Source organism: Triplophysa rosa, linkage group LG12, assembly GCF_024868665.1.
Source record: "Triplophysa rosa linkage group LG12, Trosa_1v2, whole genome shotgun sequence".
Classification (NCBI taxonomy): Eukaryota; Metazoa; Chordata; class Actinopteri; order Cypriniformes; family Nemacheilidae; genus Triplophysa; species Triplophysa rosa.
This window is the reverse complement of record NC_079901.1, coordinates 3,177,346-3,196,212: the sequence shown is the minus strand read 5'-3', so window position 1 is coordinate 3,196,212 and position 18,867 is coordinate 3,177,346. Positions and strand designations below refer to the sequence as shown.

The 18,867-nt window shown below is 41.9% G+C and overlaps 1 protein-coding gene and 1 long non-coding RNA gene across 4 annotated transcripts in view; one reads left to right on the top strand and one right to left on the bottom strand.

Annotated features, from left to right (window-relative positions):
• Positions 1–8,371, bottom strand: part of LOC130562507 (uncharacterized) — a 33,143-nt gene extending 24,772 nt beyond the window's left edge. For both annotated transcript variants that reach the window (XR_008963975.1, XR_008963976.1), the window contains exons 1-4: positions 7,904–8,371; positions 7,470–7,783; positions 6,342–6,506; positions 6,175–6,263 (exon numbers count right to left, since the gene is read on the bottom strand). This is a non-coding gene — a long non-coding RNA (uncharacterized LOC130562507). The remainder of the gene's footprint in view (positions 1–6,174; positions 6,264–6,341; positions 6,507–7,469; positions 7,784–7,903) is intronic.
• Positions 1–18,867, top strand: part of gse1b (Gse1 coiled-coil protein b) — a 375,321-nt gene that overhangs the window by 26,763 nt on the left and 329,691 nt on the right. The gene's annotated exons all lie outside the window — the stretch shown is intronic.

Sequence of the window (18,867 nt, the reverse complement as noted above, 5' to 3'; positions counted from 1 at the left end):
TTTTTAAGTAGCTTTTAAAATCTGTCATTTTACTTGTACTTAAGTATGATTTGTGTGATGTATTGTACTTCGTTATATTTAAAATCACATCCGTTATTAAAAAAATGAAAACATTGCAAGGCAAAAAACGTGACCGGAAATTACTCCAGTGAGTGATGGACGCGAGAGTTTTTACCTTAATACCAGAAGAGCGATGGAGACGGAGAAGTTAGACTCCGATAGTGCACCTGTCCTAAAGGTGAAACCCCATCGAACTCTGACTGCTGAAGACAATGAAGTAAACCCCTATTTAAGCAACCATTTCAGCTTCAAGACAGGATTATGGATGCTGTGCAAACTAGCATTTTATAAAAATCCTTATGTGCAAGAATGTAGAGGTAAAGATAAATAATATTTGTACAAATAATGCTCGTACCCTTGTTGAATTGGTAACAAATAGAAGTTTGGACAGTTTAGTAAAAGTCAAACAACCTTGGTGCATTATGCTATATTTTAAGTGTTTAATCCCGTATTGTAGACGCACGGTTCAGTAATGTGTCTGCACCACATTTACTCAGTATGAATGGAACCGAACTGAACAGCTTCTGCATTAATGACATATTTAAACGTGAATCATATGTCTCTCTCTTCTGTAAGCGTGGGGCAAGAAAGTCACATGAAAATATGCTTGCTATTTCATGCGTTTTGAAAAGCCTCACCACCCCTGCCGTAAAAAGGACCGTGTTGCCAGATGATATTGTTGAAAAGAACAGCAAAATATGACAAGCCCAAAATAAACCTACACATCAACACATTTAATAAGGCAAAAAAACTAAGCGCAACTGTTCACTTTATTAACTAAATAATGTATATGCAGCTTCTTAAGGAAAAACTAAACAACAAATGCGAAGCTCTTAAAAATAAGTAAACATGGCAACACAGCAAGAGCACGCTGTGAAGCTCTGAACATAATCCAAACACCGCGTCTCTATCTGTGTTTTAGTTCAAATTGCCTCACTTAACCAGTCTTAGGCCGAAAACAGCAGATACGTATCAAACGGATTAAACTCTTGGGATTCATGTTTCTTGTTCACTGCGATCAACTGCAAAAATGTTGCCATGGTAACGACCGGGTTACAACTGTCAATCATTACATTTACTCTCGTTCCGTACAAACGTGGAACCTTGCGTGTAACCATTTATACGTGATTTCACTACTGAAATTTAGCAGTGTGTACCATTAATAATTTGTTAAGAAGCTAAGGCCTAAAATCTTTTTTTAAGGCTTAATTTTGCTTCTGAAGAAAATGTATATTGATTTAATAATTGTTTAGTTAATATTTCTGCTATATGATTATGTGATATTTCTACGAAACAAGACAGACAATTCTTTATTTGTTGCTGTGCACTTGTAACCCGTTTTAATATATAAAATTAGGTACTATGATGACTATTGTTGGTGTTGCACAAAAAAGGAGAGGTCCCCCCGCTTTTAAAAAGTAACTTTTACTTTGAGTAAATTTTAAACAAGCTACTTTTTACTTTTACTTGAGTAGATTTTTTGACTGGTCATTTTACTTGTACTCAAGTAGAATATTTTTTTACTTTTTTCACCTCTGGTGTTGGGCAATTATATCATAGTATTACAATATCAGACATTTTGTAGCATGTAGTATATTAAGAAGACGAAAAGAAAAAAAACTGATCATCTCTGTAATGACTACGTATTGTTAATAAGTTGTGATACACAGCTTAAAACAGCCAAGGAGTAATATTGGGGTCTTTAAACAGCACACCATTGATATAGAGTAAGTTTGTCTTGATTCAGGCTAAGTCTTCCGTAGGGTTTATTGGAATAAAAGACAGGAAGAAGATTTTTCTGTCTTACAATTATTTTGGGGGGAAATTGTTCGTTATTACCAAAAGGTTTACCTTTAACAGGGTTCTTACACCTTTTACAAAGTCAAATTCCAGGACCCGTATTCATGAAAAATCTTAGCGCAAAGAGTTGCTTCTAGTCACAAAATTCTAAGAAAATTCTTAGAAATGTGGGCGTTTCCCCTTAGAATTACAGAAAAGATCCTAGTAAAGAAGAAAGTAATTCATAAAGCATCTTAACCCTTAAAAGAGCTCTTAAGGTCCAAAATTTTAGGAGTAGCGAGGAGGACTTTTAAGAGACTTAAGAGTTTCTTTAGCAGCAGAGAAAATGGACGAAACACGAAAAGTGAGAAGAAATGTGTTGCAATGCATGACAATTTCCATATTACTTTTAAGGTTTATCAGATTTTGTTTGTGTGTGTGTTCAACTTTTGATTATCTTGGTTTTGGTTTTCTTCTATAGCTTTGATGCAATGCAAATTGTAAAAGCGCTATAAAATAAAATGACATTGAATTGAATGACAGTGAGTTAATAAGACACAACACATTAGATGTTTGTGACTGATCCTATTAGAGACACGCTAACATCTCCAAAACAGCGCAGAAATGCCATAGCGCCAGAAATAGAAGAAATCACAACATTAACATATTTAGCAACTGGAGAAATGCAGCTATGCAGCAGAAATGATTTGGTTCTGTCACAATCTTCTATAGTGATCACACAAACAATTACAGCACTTACAGAGACTTATTGTGTCACTGTTCATTTTCTATCAAATACGTTGACATTAACAGCATGGTAAATAAAAAGATAAAGAATGTATGTGTGTGTCTGTGTGTGTGCGTGAGTATGGTAACAGAAAAAAATGACGTGCAATTTCAAACTAATGACCCTATACTTAAAAGCGCTCTTCTTCCTTCTTGGCCAACCAACCAATCACAGTCTTCAAAAGACATAGCAACGGGGTCAGCCCCGCCTCCTCACTAAGATGAAAGTTGTTGTCTTTTCCTTGCTCAGAGTTGCTCTCAGATTGATCCTGAATCACTTTTAAGCTAAGACTCCTACGTAGAAGTTTTTAAGCTAAATTAAGAGTTTTCTTAGAGGATTCTTAGAAGCTTTAAGAATACGGGCCCAGGGCATTTGCGCTTAAAAAAATCCTAAAATGACATTACCAACTTAAATTGTTGACTGTCTGACAAATTAAATAGGCCTACATTTTGCATGCTTCCCAAAAATTGGGCCTGAATTAAAAAAAATTAAAAGTGTTTTTTGCTAGTTTCAGTCCAACGCAGTTATCATTTTCACGTCATGTTTAAATAGCAAATACATTTCCAATCAGGCTTTAAAACATGGCATAGCACTGAGTCTGCATTATTAAAAGTTTTTAATGACATCTTAATGGACACAGATGCTGGTGACACTACGGCACTAGTGTTGCTAGATCTAAGCTCAGCTTTTGATTTTGTAGACCACAGGGCCTGTATTCTTAAAGCTTCTAAGAATCCTCTAAGAAAGCTCTTAATTTAGCTTAAAAACTTCTACGTAGGAGTCTTATCTTAAAAACGATTCAGGACCAATCTGAGAGAAACTCTGAGCAAGGAAAAGACAAAAACTTTTATCTTAGTGAGGAGGCGGGGCTGACCCCGTTGCTATGTATGACACAGTCTTTTAAAGACTTTGATTGGTTGGTTGACCAAGAAGGAAAAAAGAGCGCTTTTAAGTATAGGGTCATTAGTTTGAAATTGCACATGTCTTTTTTTCCTGTTTTACCGTACTCACACACACGCACACACAATACACTCACCTAAAGGATTATTAGGAACACCATACTAATACGGTGTTTGACCCCCTTTCGCCTTCAGAACTGCCTTAATTCTACGTGGCATTGATTCAACAAGGTGCTGAAAGCATTCTTTAGAAATGTTGGCCCATATTGATAGGATAGCATCTTGCAGTTGATGGAGATTTGTGGGATGCACATCCAGGGCACGAAGCTCCCGTTCCACCACATCCCAAAGATGTTCTATCGGGTTGAGATCTGGTGACTGTGGGGGCCATTCTAGTACAGTGAACTCATTGTCATGTTCAAGAAACCAATTTGAAATGATTCGAGCTTTGTGACATGGTGCATTATCCTGCTGGAAGTAGCCATTAGAGGATGGGTACATGGTGGTCATAAAGGGATGGACATGGTCAGAAACAATGCTCAGGTAGGCCGTGGCATTTAAACGATGCCCAATTGGCACTAAGGGGCCTAAAGTGTGCCAAGAAAACATCCCCCACACCATTACACCACCACCACCAGCCTGCACAGTGGTAACAAGGCATGATGGATCCATGTTCTCATTCTGTTTACGCCAAATTCTGACTCTACCATTTGAATGTCTCAACAGAAATCGAGACTCATCAGACCAGGCAACATTTTTCCAGTCTTCAACTGTCCAATTTTGGTGAGCTCGTGCAAATTGTAGCCTCTTTTTCCTATTTGTAGTGGAGATGAGTGGTACCCGGTGGGGTCTTCTGCTGTTGTAGCCCATCTGCCTCAAGGTTGTGCGTGTTGTGGCTTCACAAATGCTTTGCTGCATACCTCGGTTGTAACGAGTGGTTATTTCAGTCAAAGTTGCTCTTCTATCAGCTTGAATCAGTCGGCCCATTCTCCTCTGACCTCTAGCATCAACAAGGCATTTTCGCCCACAGGACTGCCGCATACTGGATGTTTTTCCCTTTTCACACCATTCTTTGTAAACCCTAGAAATGGTTGTGCGTGAAAATCCCAGTAACTGAGCAGATTGTGAAATACTCAGACCGGCCCGTCTGGCACCAACAACCATGCCACGCTCAAAATTGCTTAAATCACCTTTCTTTCCCATTCTGACATTCAGTTTGGAGTTCAGGAGATTGTCTTGACCAGGACCACACCCCTAAATGCATTGAAGCAACTGCCATGTGATTGGTTGATTAGATAATTGCATTAATGAGAAATTGAACAGGTGTTCCTAATAATCCTTTAGGTGAGTGTATAAAAGACTGGAAGTCTGTTTGCAAGAAATCAAAGAATGGCTCAAAAATAACTCTATGCTTCTAAATGCCGACGAAACATAGATTATTTTATTTGGGCCGAATGGAAAACCTGGCGGGGACGCAATTGACCTCGGCACCCTAAATCCACACCTTACCTCAGAGGCATAAAATCTCGGCTTCTTCCTGGAAAACAACCTCAAATTAGGAAAGCAAATCAATACAATAGTGAGCACCAGTTTTTATCATATCCGCCGGCTAGCTAAGGTCAAACCCCTCCTGAGTAGGAGAAGGCTGGAAACAGTTATCCATGCTTTTATCTCCACACAACTCGGATTATTGTAATTCTTTGTATGTAGGGTTACCCCTTTCTTCCATTTTCCATTTTCCACTTTTCTTCCAATTCTTCCCAATTTAAATCGAAGCTAAAAACACATTTGTTTTCTTGTGCTTTTGACTCTTTGTAATGTATTTGTTTTATCTGTCTGTTTTTACACTCTTATATATTGTGGTTTGTTTAATACTCTTGTACAGCACCTTGGCAAATTTAGTTTGAACTGTAAGGTGGTATAGAAATAAAGTGAACTTGAACTTGTCGTTGGAGGAACACGAAGAAAGACTTCTTAAAGTCTTGGATCGTCTGGAAGAGGCAGGATTAATGGTTTCGCTGGATAAGTGTCAGTTCTGCTTCCCCGTGTTAAGTATGTTGGACACATTGTGTCTAAAGAAGGGATGGCAACGGACCCAGAGAAGGTAGCAGCTGTGACTAGTTGGCCTCAGCCAACCAACTTGAAGGCTCTGAGATCATTTCTTGGCTTCTGTGGATATTATCGCAGATTTATTGCAAATTATTCAGCTATTGTAAGGCCATTGACCGAGCTTACCAAGGGATATGCACCAACACAGAAAGGAAAGAAGCCTGTCAAAGAAAGGCACACTGCCTTCCTCAAGGAGTCTGAGCCGTTTGGGGAACGGTGGGACCAGGCTTGAACGGATGCATTTAATCAGATAATTCGCTGCCTTACCAACGCTCCTGTTCTGGCATTCACTGACCCCAGCAAGCCCTACTTTCTTCATGTGGATGCCAGCTTGACAGGCCTTGGTGCAGTACTTTATCAGGAGTATCCAGAGGGGCTACGCCCTGTGGTGTTTGCTAGCCGAAAGTTGAGACCTTCAGAGCAGAAGTACACCATACACCAACTTGAATTTCTGGCACTTAAATGGGCCGTTGTGGACAAGTACCACGATTATCTATATGGTGCTAAGTTCACTGTCAGAACTGACAACAACCCACTTACATATGTCTTAAATTCTGCTAATTTGAACATCACAGGTCACAGGTGGTTAGCAGCATTGGCAACGTATGAGATCAGCATTCAATTCCGGCCTGGAAAAAATAACACAAATGCTGATTTACTGTCCAGGAAATACATGGATGACAAAATTGATGAATGGAGAGACATACCTGCACCTGGAGTGAAAACCATATGTCAGAGAGTTTGCCCTCGCCTGTCCACAGAGGCAAGTCAGCGGTGTGTAGAACAGCTAGGTGCCCCAACTGAATCTATTCCTGAAGCTTATGCTTATCCAACAAGGTTAGAGCTGAAGTCATTAGAGCTGATTTTGAAACCTGAATTGATAAAAGCTCAGTATGAAGAGTGCTGAGACAGGCAATTGCTGCTGTGAAAGAGAGATGGTCCCACAAAGTGGTGGACCCTGAGTTAGTCACGCTGAAACATGAAGCTGGACGACTGTTGATGCAAGATGGATTGCTTCAGCGGATAACAAAAATGTCTGGCACAGAAATATAACAGCTAGTACTGCCCGCCAAGTTTCGAGCCTCAGTTATCCAAGTTATGCATGATGACTTGGGTCACCTCGATAGTGAGAGGATCACAGATCTTTTGAGAAGTCGGTTTTATTGGCCAAAGATGGCTATTCATGTGCAATAATATGTGAAGAATTGTGGTCCTTGTGTCACTCGCAAAAGTCCCTGTCAAAAAGCAGCTCCACTACAACAAATGGGAAGTAGTGGCCCTATGGACTTGGTCTGTATTGATTTCTTAGCTGTGGAGCCAGATTCCAAGGGTATAAGCAATGAGCTAGTAGTCACAGACCATTTCATTAGATACGCTTTCCCAAGTAAAAACCAAAAATCTCCCACTGTTGCGAAAATTCTGGTTGAAAAGTACTTCATACATTATAGACTTCCTGTGCGCATACATTCCGACCAAGGTTGCGATTTCGAGAGTAGACTGATCAAAGACATGTTGAGCCTGCTAGGTATTAAAAAGTCATGATTATCACCCTATCACACACAAGGTGACCCTCAACCAGAATGGTTTAACCGTACCCTTCTAGCCATGCTTGGAACGTTAAATGCTAAGAAAAAATGGAACTGGAGTCAGCAGATACCTTATCTGGTTCATGCATACAACAGAACCAGAAATGATGCCACCGGTTATTCCCCTTACTTTATTATGTTCGGTAGGGAGGCGAGACTTCCAGTGGACATATGCTTTGGAATAGAATAGGTGACATAACACACTCACAGTATGTTGCTAAGCTGAAAGAAGATAAGAAATGTGCTTACTGGTTAGCTGCTGAAGAGGCTGACAAAGTTCACCAGCGTAACAAAAGGTCCTATGACAAAAGAGTTGTTTTCGAATCTCTGGACTCGGGAGATCGTGTGTTAATCAAGAACCTGGGTATCGAAGGAAAACATAAACTGCAACCAAAGTGGAGTCCTGTCCCATACATTGTCAAACGAAAGCTTCCAAATCTGCCTGTCTACCAAGTCCTAACTGAAACAGGGAAAGGCGGGGTGAAAGTGCTCCATAGAGATCATCTCTTGCCAATAGGGAATCTGGTTGAGGTTTCCAACTGTGGAGGCATTGGAGAATAAGCCTGTGAGGAGAAAAACCCATCATGTATAATGTATATGTTCCTTTGAATGGTTACAATGTAGAGAAAATGTGTTAAGTGTAAGTTTATGAAGACATTGTACTGTTGCTTTAATTTACGTACCTGCTGTTGAAGGTCAGGATTGGTTAAACTGTTCGGGAGCTGGAAAAAAGAGAAGCGGTAATGTAGAGAGAGGAGTGCAGAAAATGTAATTGCCTCTGCTTCTTACGAAACGGAGCTGAGACGGCCATGAGAGACATTCGAGTTCGCTGCAGTGAAAAACAAGAGTGTATTGGGTCTCTTACCAGATGTTTTTCAAAGATACGTATCCAGATAGCGCCCTGAGAATCCGGAAATTCTCAGTGGTTCCTCTGGCTTCGTGGGACATGTGCACGGAACTGCTGTTAGATTTATTGGACTGATTTCTCTCGTGCTGTGGAGTTGTGGTTTAGTGTACGGCCTGAACTTTCTTCGGTAAAGGCAACCACCATCTTGTTTCCATCCTGCAACATTTTTATATTGCATTTTTGAACATTGAGTGACGCCTGGGACATTTACATTAACTTTCTGAGCTTGAATTTGAAAGAAGAGACTTGGGTATATCTGGTGTTACTGTGTGTTTGAGTACAAAACACTGTTTTGAATCTTGTTGATATACTGAAAAAGGGTAACTATTTTATTTCCCAGCCTACTAACTGTTAAAGGTGGGGTGTGCACATTTGAAGTATTGCTTGGTATTCACTGACTACAAGGTTTGTGCTGAAATAATTGTCATGGTCCTGCCTTCTGCTTCAGGATTTTCTAGTCTTGTGGCAGGATCGTGACAGATCCCTTATGTTTAGTGTGAGAAAGTCATGGGGTGTTTACCATTGACATTCCATGTGCTTTCTCGTGTCTCGTCATTGGCTCCACCCCTCTCATTTCCCGTATTGCTTCCCTGCCGTGTCTTAAGTTCCTCACCTGCCCCTCGTTATCTTCCTTTGTTTGTCTCCCTTTAAAATGCCCTCGTGTTCATTGTCCTGTGCTCGTTCGTTGTTCTTGTATCGTCGTGCTTGTACCTCTGTACATGCTGTCTTGTTCCTTGTGGATTACTCCGCCAAAGTCAAGTGATGCCTTGGTAAGTGTTTAGTCTAGTGTTAGTTTTTTCATAGTTTTGTCAAAGTGTTGTATTTAGTCTTGTTAGTTTAATGTAGTCAGTTTTTGTGCCTGTCTTCCCCTGTTATCGTGTCTTGTTTTCCCCATCGTGGGTTTTTGTTTTGTTCAATTGTTTATTAAAAGTCTTTTGTTTAACCCCGTCATCCCCACTGCCTGCAATTGGGTTCTTCTCCACGCAAATCCGTGACAATAATATTCTATGAGAGGGTTTGATAAGGAGTAAGTCTAGAGTTACTTACTAATTTAAACCTAATTTTACATGTATTTCATGTATTATCATTTATCTGCTCTAATCTTTCTTTTATCCATTGTTTATTAAATCCTGTTTGGATTTTCTATTGCATGTGGTTTTACTTGTAGCTTAGTAGTTGCTATACTTGAGGGTATCCCAGAAAACAAAGGTTTGTTAATACAAAGACCATAATATCTATAAGATTGTAGAGAGATCTCAAACTTAAAGTGCACATATTTTGCATTTTATAATGTGTTAAAACATTAATACGTGTCCACAGTGTCTGTAAACAAGCAGTCTAAAATGTTAAAAATGTGCTCACTCCTTTTTTAACAATTTGCGTTATTCAAAAACCCTGTTGGTAAAAGCAAAGATTTGAATTCTGCCGTTAATGTCGTCACTCAACGACAAAGCCCGCCCAACAGTGGTGACGATCTGGCCTATTTGCTTAGACACACAGCCCCATGTGGGAAGTACAACACTCGCCATTGTTAGATCGTCACTGGAGCTACACAATGTCTGCGCCACGGAGGCACTACAGTTGTTCTGTATTAGGATGTACCGACCAGCATAACTGTCTACATAGACTCCCGCAAGCTGAGTTACAGAGAACAGCATGGTTAAATTTCATTTATGAAGGCAATGTCCTGCTGAGAATCTGTAAATTATTTCATGTTTCCGCCAATCATTTCATGCCGATGTTCACGAATGAGGGCCAGTACAACACTGGACTTTCAACGAGGTTGCTACTGAAACCGGGAGCAATACCAACACTTCGTGTCCTCATATCCAGCAGAAGTATCACACCTCATATTGTAGCTGATTAGTCTTTCAAAATTGCCACTCTTAATGTGCTTGTTATCACGCTATATTGGTAATGTTGCTAACAATAGAAGTACAGCGTCTAACTGTATTTATTGATGCTGCCCTCACATGCTGTCGGGCTTATCATAAACAATACGTAAAGTAAGTGTGACAGTACATGATAGAACAACGTTGAAAGCGTAGTATAACTGTAGTAACGCTAAATTATACCCGCTCAACCTCCATGCAGCATTTATTCTCTGGCTCTGTAGTCATTTTACTGCAATTCCCACACGAGCACCTGCACTGCGATGTATACATTATCATGACGGACAATGCTAATGCTTATTGATCACTTGAAGAACGTTAATTTCACAATAACTGCAAAATTACAACTAACCATTCGGAAACGTCCCGTTACATTCTTAAGGTTCTGACTTCCTCTTGTGTCTCTCCATCAGTGTCAGACTCCGGTTCGTACATATAGGGCTGAACACCAATAACAATTACTGACATTTTGATGTTTTGTTTTGGCCGGTACGCATCAGCACGAGTTCCTGAAACTCCGCCCTCCTCTGGAGAGGGGGCTGGGATGAAAAGCTCATTAACATTTAAAGAGATATAAGCAAAATCGGTGCGTTTTTAAACACACTCAAAAACTGGCAACTTCAACATGCTATAATAAATGATCCGCTGGGTATTTTGAGCTAAAACTTCACATACACACTCTGGGGACACCAGAGACTTATTTCACATCTAGTAAAACCATTCGAACAACCTCTCCTTTAAAGAACCCAAGGGCCCATTCCAACTTTCCTCAGGGGAGTGGGGTGCTACATTATGTACTTTTTGTCCATAAAAAAGAACAAATATATAATAATATATTGCATAATATTATTTGAGATGAGTTTTGCATCATTTTGTTAGTCCTAATCCTGCAATAGACTGAGTGCGCTGAGTGTTTGTTACATGTGGCTTATATTTGAAAGAATAAGGATTTGTATATGCCGGTCGGGAACATGGCTCAATGAAAAACATAGAAGGCCAGCGCTGATAGTGGAATTCGTTTTAACCATAAATTTTATTTAGTTTTCAATACTCCCATGTTGTCTGTTCCATATGAAGAATTCAGATGCAAAACCCTCTAAGTCCATCAAATGGCTTTTCGTTTAAACAAGCATTTTTATCAGGCTCCTTCATTTAACTTTAATTCCAGCAAATGTTTCAAACCGGCAGAGTGTGGTTTTTAGTGGGTTTTGAAGTAAAATTATTTGAGTAACGTATACTATGTGTGGAGAGCATTCACTTAACATCATAATCTTGTTTTTAGAGGGTTTTGCATCTGAACTCTTCATATGTAGCCACAAGTCACGTGTGCAGAATCAGAGCGGCAAGCAAAGCTCAGAATGTTTTTAATGCAAACGGCAAACGCAATAAGAACTTTTCAGTTATTTTAACTAAAAAGTTAACTGTACATACTGATTTGATATGAAATTAAGCAATTAAAATGTCAAGCAGTTTCAAGCCCTTCATCCAGAATCCAAGCATTTTTTAAATATTGAAAACACCAAATTAAAAATCAATAATTTTTCAGGATTTCCAGCACCCGTACGAACCCTGCTTTAAGCCGTTTCCCCATATTCCGAACCTGCTCGCATTGTTTGAAGTGCTCGAAGCGGGCCACGATGGGTCTGGGGCCAGGAGATTTCTTTCCACTTTGTAGTGCGCTTGCATACTTCTTACGGTGAACTCTGGAGAAAGTGATGTTTTGACTTCATCTTCTGGTATTTCGAGTTGTTGTTTAAGGAAGGACTTGAGTGTTTCCTCTGAATCTTCATTTTCAACCTCATATAGTGCTTGGAAGGTTAAATTATCCCGCATCGAGCGTATTTGTAAGTCTTTGTGATTGGTTGGTTGCCCAAGAAGGGAAAATGAACTTCCGCACTTTTAAGTATAGGTTCAAGTATTATATGTAGCGAGGAAGGCGGGACGAGAGCCGTGGGGCAGGAAGGCGGGGCCAGTGGCGTGAGTGATAATGAGTATCAGCTGTACACGCACCGGTCCCGCATGCCTCCACGGGGAGCTCGGGAGCATAAGAGGACGAGCGACGGGACTGCCGACGAGAGAGGACCGGGCCCGGACATATGTTAAGTTTTGTTTATGTTTGTCTGGCCGGCAGTCGTCCGTGAGGGGCTGCCGGCCTACTTTTACTTCCGTATTATTGTTTGTTTATTTTTGATTATAGTTTGGTGTTAAATGTTCGCTAGTTCCCACCTCCTTTCTTCCTTTTATTGAAACTTGCTACATTGGTGCCGAAACCAGGGAGGAAGGAGGGACATGCTGTCGAAGAGCCCTCGCCGCCGAGGGCATTGCGGTGCTGAGGAGTTCGGGCAGCGCGGACGAGGGACGTCCGCCAGTGGCTGCCCGAGGCGGTGGTGCTGGAACAAGAGGAATCGGCTGGGACGAGGACCTCGCTGCCGTGCTCCTGGGCCGAGGTGGGGTGGCAGCCATAGAGGAGGGAGTGGAGGAGTTCGGGCCGTTTGCCGTGGGCCGGAGCCTGCTGCCATCCACCGAGGAAAAGGGGAGGAGCAAGGAACAGAAAACTCGCTGCCGGCTACCCTCAGCCAAAGAAGCCACCGCCAACCGCCAGGAAGTGGTGGAGGAGCGGGCCGTCCCCCCGATGTCCAGCACCACCGCATAGCACCGTGAGGAAGAGCCTCTTGGCTGGCTGAGGAGCCTCTTGGCTGGCTCGGGGTGCTCCCGCCTCCGTTCTCTCGTCTCGTCGGTGCGTACCCCCAGGCGCTGGGGCTCTCAAGGGGGGGCCCCCCCGGGGGAAGTAAGCACAGGCGCGGGGGTACCCCCAGCCTGTGAGGGGCGATGGGGGTATGTAGCGAGGAAGGTGGGACGAGAGCCGTGGGGCAGGAAGGCAGGGCCGGTGGCGTGAGTGATAATGATTATCAGCTGTATGCGCACCGGTCCCGCATGCCTCACGGGGGAGCTCGGGAGCATAAGAGGACGAGCGACGGGACTGCCGACGAGAGAGGACCGGGCCCGTAAATGTTAAGTTTTGTTTATGTTTGGACTTTTTACTGCTGTTTATTGTTTATTTATTTTGATTAAAGTGTTTGAATGTTCGCCGGTTCCCGCCTCCTTCCTTCCCGTTTTATTGAGCTTTGCTACATTATATTATTCAATATATTATATTATAGGTTGAAGTATATGTTCAGCTAATTGTAAGCATTTTGCTTGTCTCATAAACATTTAGCAGATATTAGAAGTCTTTATGGTTTAGTTCATTGTCATGAAATTTTCTAAAATGTTAAGTTTCAAGGCAGACTGCTGGTGTTATAGCCATTTTAGGATTGTTGTGAGTTGGTCTTAGTGACTTAGGAGTCCTCTTCACTACTCCTAACATCTCACCTGTTAAAGGACCCATTGCATGAAAGTCACATTTTTTCTGTGTTTAAGTGCTATAATCGGGTCCCCGGTGCATCTAGCAACCCAGAAAACATGAAAAACAAGATCCCAGTAACTTTGTTTTGGTAAGCCTTTCTCTGCAAGCATGTGAGAAATCGAGCCGTTCAGATTTCGCTCCTGATGTGACGTAGACCTAGGCTCTTATTATAATATTACCCTTAATCTACACAATTCTACCCACGGCGCAGCCTCAATTGTTGTTTTCACAAGCGACAGCAGTGTACGTGACGCCATGGCTAAAGTTTGTGGACAACATGCAATGTAGTCGCTGCAAAGAGTCCTAACCTCGGAAGAGACAGGAGTGGATTTATTTTTAGTGGAAATCCCTCAGAAACCATAAGTAAAAACCTGCTTGTTTGCGCGAATCACTTCAAGCCAGAGTGCTTTATCAACCTGGGACATTACAAGCAGGATTAGCTTCAAAGTTGTTCCTCAAGAGGGATCGAGACCAACTGAACGAGACAAAGCTGCCGATGTATGTAATATTTATCAACAGTCTGAATTGACGTACATGTACCTTATATATAGGAGGATAACATTAGCATATGATTGCGAAGGGAGCTAAGTCAGTCACAGGCTAAATAGAACATTCAATGCCAGTGTTAAACTTACTCTATATTTATGTTATTTGGCAAATGGGCACTTGGAGTTTAGCTGTATGTATGTTAATACATTATGTGCGTTAATATGTTCAGCTGCGGCAAGCTGTTTGTTTTGATAATGAACAGGAGCGAACACTGCGGTTAGTTTCATTTTAAACGTCTCAAATCATTCGTCCTTAGGCTGAAAAATCTGTCACTAAACTCCAAGTGCCGATTTGCCAAATAACATAAATATAGAGTAAGTTTAAACTAAAAACGGATGAGTTCAGGAAACATAATTCAGCAAAACCATTGGCCGTACTACGCGTGTGTTGTGTTGACACGCCGGACGGAAGGGGGTGGGGTGCGCTGTAACTCATCATTTAAAGAGACATGCGCCAAAACGGGTTGCTGTGAGCATACCTGTTTTTGACAAGACAAAAAGGGTTTTGTTTACACAACCATTGAGTGTTTTTAAGCAAAATATGTTCCAGACATTTCATGAAGACCCTAATAAATCATACCAACTTGTTGAAAGTGCTCATACAATGAGTCCTTTAAGGAGCTAGTTTTAGCACTAAAACGCTTTGTGAAATACTCTTAGCACAAACATTTAGGAGTCCTAAAATTAGGACAGACACGGCCATTATTTTTAAGAGTTTCTCCTAAATCAATTAGGAGCTACTTTTAGCCTTAAGATGTTTTGTGAATACGGGCCCAAGTCTAGAGCCTATATGTCCATGTTTTTAGCTATCAGCCTGCAGAGAGTACTGTTTATCACACTACTTCACCACATAACTGTTGGCTGTTGTTTCTGCAGTGAGGGGAAAAGTTAAAAAGCCCTGAGTCAGATGCTAATTTTACCATCTTGTCCCCCTGCCTCAGTCCTTTGCCCCTCAGCCACCTGCCCAGCTAATTTTACCATCTTGTCCCCCTGCCTCAGTCCTTTGCCCCTCAGCCACCTGCCAATGCATACCCTACCCTGTCCTGTCCTGTCCTGTGACAGCTGGGCATTTCAGGCTGCTCTGGGGTGCGTTTCCCATACAATGACGCAACTCACTGGTTAACAACCATAGTCAGGGCCGGTTCTAAACATTTGTAGGCCCTAGGCAAAATTTATTTTGGAGCCCCTCACAGCACCCCCATCCCCTCCACCTTTATGAATATATAAAATATTTTATTACACTGTAAAAATGCAAACATTTCAAGTAGTCAATGATTTTATTAAAAAGTCTGTTTCAATTTGAAATAGCTCTCAATAAAATTTTAGGGAAACGCAGCCATTACTTTTCCACTCTTTTGGATGAGTTTAGCCTACTGTATATATTTATAATGGGAAAAAGCACCATTTTAATGACTTAAAATCGGTCAGCTGCAGAAAAGTGTTTATTCTCATTATACATTCAGACACTGGACCAATGGACTATAACAGGGGTCACCAACTAGCGGACTCTGGTCCGAATGCGGACCGCGAGATGCGTCCGTCCGGACCTCAAAGCCTTTTGACATAATAAATAAATGAACGCCTAACATTATTTTCTAATGCAATCAAATTCATACCAGGCACATCAAGGTCCGCTCAGTAGCAGTTTGGGTCCTACGGCACCATGGACAGATAACATATGCGCACTGTTGCTACGTTCAGACGTCGATGAGTGAAGAGAGCCGAGACAGTTTAGGCACAGCGCACAGACAGATGTAGCTCTCAGTGACTGAAAAACAATGTCCTTTTCAAAAGTTAGAAAAGTTGACGCTGAAAGCCATGTTTTCCAAGATGAATGGGTAGAGAGATTTATTTTTCCTGCATCGACATGCACGAGACTGGTTTGTCTCATTTGCTCGGAGTCTGTTGCGGTTGTCAAAAGTGGAAACCTTAAACGGCATTATGAAATTAGACATAGACACTTTGAAGAAACTTGCCCGCAGCAGTCCGAGGTAAGGACACAAAAATATATTACCTCAAAGCCCAGTAGTAGCGATCTACACAGGTCCTCCCTCACTCACTTACTGCCCAACAACGAGCATATGAATGTTCACTAAGAATACAGTGGATCTTAGGAAACCATAAAAAGCCCTTTCAGTCTAATAGTAAAAGTGCATGGAGGCTGCGTGTGAAACACTTGTAGAAGGAAAATAAAGACATGAACTAAAATAAAATATTAAACAAACTGCACCAGCTGCACCAGCCACAAGAAGATCTGAAATGTTATCAGAGGATGATCAGTCACAACTTGATGCTGCTACACTGCAAAAAATGACTTTCTTACTTAGAACTTTTTTTCTTGTTTTCCAGTAAAAATGTCTACAAATTCTTGAATCAAGATGCATGTTCTTGATGAGCAAAATGACCTAATAAAATAAGTCTTGTTTTTAGTAAAAAAATATGAAATTTCAGTTAATTTGTGCTTAAAACAAGCAAACAAATCTGCCAATGGGGTAAGAAAAATAATCTTGAATTAAGGATTACCTTTTTCTTAGTCAATCAATTCAAGATTATTTTTTTACCCCATTGGCAGATTTTTTTAGCTTGTTTTAAGCACAAATTCACTGAAATTTCATATTTTTACTAAAAACAAGACTTATTTTCTTAGGTCAGTTTGCTCATCAAGAAAATGCTTCTTGATTCAAGAATGTTTAGACATTTTTACCGGAAAATAAGAAAAAAACACTTAGTAAGAAAGTCATTTTTTGCAGTGTATTTGTTAATCACTGTTAATCAGTGTAAAATGTTAAACACTTTAGTTTTCTTTTAAAGTTGTTAATGTTGAAATGAATGTATGTTCAGTCCAGGTTTAGATGTTAGGGAATTTTGCACATTTTCCTTCATTATATTGTTGTCAGACATTGTTATGCCGTCGTATAGATATGAAAAGACATGTTTATTTCTTTGGTCTGCCAAAAACCATCAATTCATGTTTTTAGGTATTTAATTGTCCGGACCTCGGCTGGTAAGGAGGGTTCGTTTACTGGACCTCAAGCAATTTTAGGTGAAGACTCCTGGACTATAAGTTTAGTTTTTTTGCTTCCTGTCTTGGCTGGTGGACAAGTGTATAGGGGTACTGTAGGTGTGTTCCACTTTCACTTCAAAATGACAGATTTTAAGTCATAAAAATTGTGCTTTTTCCCAGTTGTGCGACTTGCGCTCCATGTGACATGGCCAAGATTCAAGTAGACAAGTAGACACTGTTGATGTTATATGCATCGAAGTTGGAGACACATTACAGTTCTGGAGGCTCCACCTCCAAGCTTGAGGCCCTAGGTGACTGCCTGCTCTGCCTATAGGTAGCGCCGGCCCTGACCATAGTACAATGCTTCGTTGGAGAAAACGAACTAGCTAGTCATTTCATTGCGACATTATTTACAACACTGGTAACAGACAAGTTTGCTAACATGATAGCTATCTTGCTAGGAACATCATAATCATGGACACATCATGCTAGCAACATTCTAATCATGTTAACATCATGTTAGCATCATTCTAACATCCTTCAAGCAACATTCTAATCATGTTAACATTATGTTAGCGACATGCTAATCATGTTAACATCGTGTTTAATCATGGTAATTTGATGTTAAAACATCAAGGATGTTAGGATCCATGTTTCGCCACGAAAAGCAACACTTACATTTTCTTCAGAAAAATCGAATTTCCCTTTCTGTCGGTCTCTCGACGTTGTGTCGAACCTACAGAATGGGGTTTGTCTTGAGAACCTATCATCTTCTGAGTATTTAGAAAAGGCCAATGAAAATTGGCGAATGAAATTTGCATGCCGGACTCCTCCCCGGATGTCCGGGTATAAGCGGGAAGCCGGCCTGCTCATTCATTCACCTTTTGTTCTTCACAGCCTACGCATCTGATGAGCTTCTCTACGATCTTGGGTGATCATTTTTCTGCTGGAATCTACTACGTGGTACAGCGGACGGTCCCTTCCTGCAGTGACTCTCCCCTGGGCGTCTCGGCAGTTCCGGAGGTGTTCGAGCAAATTTCCTTTCTAAAAGAGCAAATTTCTCCAGCGTGGCTTGTCCCGCTGTTCTCATGGGTGCAACACACTCATCGAGGAGGGGGACGGACACGATGCCTGCTTCCAGTACGCTGGGGCAGACATTGTGGATACGTCCTGCCCGCACTGCCGGGCGGTGACGATTCAGACGTTGCGTCACGGGTGGCTGTGTTCCCACGGGACTCAGCCACCACCTCGTTTGCTCCCCGTTCCGTGGCGGCAGGACTACGGCCCTGCCGTCCGCTACGGCAAGCAGCGAGGGTGATATGAGGATTACTGTGAGCGATAATCCGCCAGCCACTGGCTCATGGACCGTTCGCACCTCGTCTCGCTCGTCTGACCGTTCCCCAGGAGACGGTCCCACCGTCTTATTCCTCAATCACGTATTCAGACACGATGCGTGATGATATGTCTCTTGCAGCATCAGGGGGTGACGTACTGCCATCCGACTCCGATGATTCCTCGGGCTCCCTCCCTCGGGGGGTCGAGCCCAGGAAGAAGCGGACGTCGAAATGTCAGCCATGCTTTCCCGGGCCGCCGTGAGTGTTGGGTTGCAGTGCCCGCACTGCCTCTCCCGGCGTTCGCGGCTGGCTACATGGAGCCTCGGGTTTGAGGGCGGCTCCAAGCCGCGCCCGCCCCCAGTGTCGTGTTTACCAGAAGTGCATGAGGAACTTTGTAAGACCTGGAACGCCCCTTCCCGGCACGTTTCACGTCAAACAAAGTTCTGTCACCCTCTCTTCCCTCGAGGTTGAGACAGCTGGAGGATACGTCGGTGTCCCCCAGGTGGAGTATGCCGCCGCGGTGCACTCGTGCCCGTAGGTGGCGGCCACCTGGGGG